This window comes from Chrysochloris asiatica, unplaced genomic scaffold (assembly GCF_000296735.1).
Source record: "Chrysochloris asiatica unplaced genomic scaffold, ChrAsi1.0 scaffold00052, whole genome shotgun sequence".
NCBI lineage: Eukaryota > Metazoa > Chordata > Mammalia > Afrosoricida > Chrysochloridae > Chrysochloris > Chrysochloris asiatica.
In genome coordinates, this window is record NW_006408570.1 from 5546719 (window position 1) to 5550895 (window position 4177).

At 39.0% G+C, this 4177-nt stretch overlaps 1 pseudogene; it reads left to right on the forward strand.

Moving 5' to 3' along the window:
* Positions 1 to 2319: 2319 nt before the first annotated feature.
* On the forward strand, positions 2320 to 3976 carry LOC102819619 (annotated as a pseudogene).
* The last annotated feature ends 201 nt before the right edge of the window (positions 3977 to 4177 follow it).

Sequence of the window (4177 nt, forward strand, 5' to 3'; positions counted from 1 at the left end):
GCTTTTACTATTGTTTTTCTTTCTGTAATTACCAGAGTATTTGCAGTCTTTGTCACTTACCTCAGCTGTCAAAGCATCAAATGTGAGGTGTCTGGCAACCTGTTCATTCCCAGAATGCTGGTTGTGCCCTCTGGCATCTTTGCTCTACCCTGCCTCATTTGCTGCTTGACCTTTGTGGGTACCTAAGGTCCCATCCTTAAAACACTGCCAGACACAGCTCTTCCCTGCTGTTTCTCAACCCACCTGGCCTCCCTTATTCCTGCTCCCACTTCATTTCGTCACTTGGCATTCTCTTTTATGATCACACCAATACAGTGGATAATTAGCCATGGGGTTGAATGATCATGATAATTTCCTGTTTCCTGTAAGCAGATTTTCATAAATTCTAGCCCAACCTGTGACAATCTCATCACATTGGAATAGTTCCAAATAAGAATGCAATGACTCACCTTCTCCATTTCTTGAAGACTAGAAGAAAGGCTGATGGAAGGATGGCAGGAGCCCAGCCTCACTCAGTGGATACACAACCCAGAGACAGCGTTTCACCTTGTTCTCCGGCCCTGGAGACCCTAGAACACGGGCTCATTTACGTGTGAGTGGCTCAGTGATAGTAAGAATGGCTAAATCCTAACCCAGCACTCTGATGGGTAACCCTGTGTTCCCATAATTTATAATTCCTATACCCCCACAATCTCTAAGTGTGCCTGGCACAGTTTTGAGTTATATGTTAACAAAGTTGTGTTTTTGAAATCAAAGTCAATGTGATTTTTACTGCCTTTTAATAGAACCATATGGCCATGTTAAAGGGATCCACTTGATTTCTTTTGACAGGGAATTACAGAATTGTCAATTAGGATAGGGTGCAGATCTTGCGGGGTGGGGACGGACAATGCAGGCCTCTGAAGGGGTAAGTCAGTTACATTTTTTGAGTCTACCAAAGACTCCTGCTTGAATGGATGGAGTGTCTGTGTGTGTATGTGTCCGCTTGTTCGTGTCCATCCTCATGCTTTCTTTCCAGGGTAATAATTCAAGATCTCCAAATAAAGACATCCAAAGAATACCAAGAGGTCACAGTTGGTATTTGGCACAAGTAAATTCAGTTCCCTTTGCTAATAACTCTCCAAATTAGAACTGGAGTCGTTCTCAATAAAACTGAGGGGAAATCAGCCATTGCCTTAGCCTCGTTTCCACAATAAGCATGCTCGTCTTGTCCCTAAGGATGAAACTCACTAGGCTTGTCCTTGGCCCTTGGCACATGTGTGTTGTTGGGAAGGCAGTAGTGACCAGGACACAAGGCCTGCAAGATATTACTTGGACTGAGGGAACATTTAAAGTCATTGTTAGGTTGAAAAACAAATGATAAAGGCCAAGGACCATGATCATTTTGTGGAGAAGAGACAAACTCCCTGAATGAGAAGGTCAGCCCATAATACTCATTAAGGAGCATTGAGGTCGTCAGGCCTCATGAAACAATGTGTGCACACAATCTCCAGGGCTGTGAATGAGGGGAAGGAAGGGAAGAGGACATTTAAAAGTCAGTCTGTACAGTTTGTGCGATACCTCTGATCTGCAGACTATTGGATTTATGTTATTGCACTCTGTGTGATTTATCTCATGTATCTGATAGTTTTTATGGATAATTGAGTTGTAAACTCCTATATACTTTATTAAAATGGACCGAATTAATTGATGGAAATTTTGTGTTATTTTCTTAAACCAGATCTGTCTAGGATTAAAGAGATCTTTAATCCAAGCATTTTTCTACTTAACATCAAGCTTTTGATTGGTTGGTTGATTTCCAAATCTGACAGGCCCGGACCGCTGTGAATGCTGGTATCATGATTTACTGAGACCTACTTTCTCTTCGGAGCCCTAGTGTGGCGCTGTAGGATAAAGCACTAGACCACAAGGTCAGCAGCAGTTCAAACTCATCAGCTGCTCCTTGGAAACCTTATTGAGGGTCACTGTAGTCGGAACCAACTGGACGACACTTAACAACAAAAACAACTTTCCCTTCCGGATGTTAAATGAAGCCATAAAATGAAATAAGATAGAGGGACTGTGTTGGGAAATAGCCCTGTTACGTAAACTCTACTCTGAGCTATTAATCATCTGTTATCTGATTGTGACCTGCATTAGTATGCAGCCTTTTTAATGTTTAAAATCTTGTTGGAGACCAACATTAACATAAAAAGCAATGGACAAGCTCTCTGCCCCCTCGTGTGACTCATGGAGTGTAAGAGCGGGTCGGTGGTGCTCTCAGGTTTTGTGTTCGTCTCATTCCTTCCAGCACCTCAACACCAATTGGCACACGATATTGAGGAGTATATTCCATGCTATCAGCTTTTTAGATTTTATAATTCTCTAGGTGAAGTACATGAGCAAACACTGAAGAAAATATCAAATGTTAGAATGTGATCGGTTGGTACAAATTCCAACTTCATTCAGATCAGATTATGACATCCAGAGAGAGACTGCGTCACAAAAACTTAGTAAAGCATCTTTCAAATCAGGAGCTTGTTTTTGTGCTACTAACACCAAATATAATAACAGAAAGCTGCTCTACTCATCGGTTGGAACATGCCTTATTACATAAACCTCAAGAAGGACTTTTTCACAGAGTACCTTTAGTGGTTGCCAATCTGGGTATGTCTGAACAGCTGGGTTACAAAACTGCATCATGTTTATGTACGCCCATGGGATTCACCCGAGCAGTAAAAGCACACAGCTCTGAGATTTTTAAAGAAGATGCATCTTTAAAGGAGGTACATAAGATCAATGAAATGTATGCTTTGTTACAAGAGGAACTGAGTGTATGTAAAGAAGTAGAAAGCAGTGAGAGAGCAGTAGAGAAACTTCTAAAAAATGTAAACATTAAAACAAGAAATCAAAAGAAAACAAGCGCAGATTCAAGTAAGACACACCAGTATTTTCTATGCTTTCAAACTATTCTGATTTGAATTCATGTGTGAGCCAACAATAACAACAATGAATATGTCCACCTTAAGGTTAAAAGGAGTCATTTTATTTATATTCTTAAACCACACTGAATAACATGGTATTACAAAAGTTATTCCATATCATTAGTATTAAAAAACACAACTTCATTATCTTTAAGAATATTGTGATTTCACAAAATTTGAGTGAAACCAAAAATGAGTATAGTACAAAAGCCTACTAATAAAAAAATTATACATTAGAATTTTAGGTTCACATTTTTTAAATTGTAAATAATTTGATACAATGGTTTAGGTTAAAATCTTTTTAAAGTTCACTAACAACTAAATTATAAAAGCTTGTGGAGCAAATATTGTATTTTGAACTATTATTTTTGTTTGTTGTTGTTAAGTGCCGTCGAGTCGGTTCCGACCCATAGCGACCCTGTACAGGGTTTCCGAGGGTGTAAATCTTTACGGGAGTAGAAAGCCTCATCGTTCTCCCACGGAGCAGCTGGTAGTTTCGAACCGCTGACCTTAAGGTTCGCAGCCCGATTCGTAACCACTACGCTACCAGAGCTCCTTATTATTTTTGTTTAGGAGAGAGGAATAACCCAGAAGAACCCCAGGAAAACATTTTTCCTTTGTCAGGCTTTAAGGATATTATTTCCAGATTCTGAACTTCTTCATTCATGTGTTCTCTCTCTGAAAAACAGACACGTTTCTAAAACTTGCTGTAACACCACCCACCATCTTGAAATGGTTGACAAACTAACCTTAGTGGTAGAATACACTGATGATGTTCATGAAGCCAGTCAAACTTGCACACAGCCTATAATGAAGCGTAAAGCATTAGATGTGGCTGATGGATGCAAATTCAAGAAATCATGGCTCCTAGAGTTAGAAAAAAAACAAAATCTAAAACAGATACAGGTAGTAGTAACTAAGAAAAAGCATCCACAATGAGCAGTCCAGAAACAGGTGAAGACCTTGAGAAAATGAGGAGCTCTGGTAAATATCCACAGTCTACTACATTTTGATTGTTTTAGGTCAAAAAACAGAAAGACTTTTGATTGACTGAAAGGCAAAGTCAAACATAATATTTTTATTCTGTTGCACTATTTGTAGGAATTCAAAGGTGAATTCTAACATGTTTATTTTATAAAATAGTTTAAAAACTATCAGACACTTTTATTTTAAAATCCAACTTTTTCCCCTAAAATGTTGAGGGAACAGTTTAA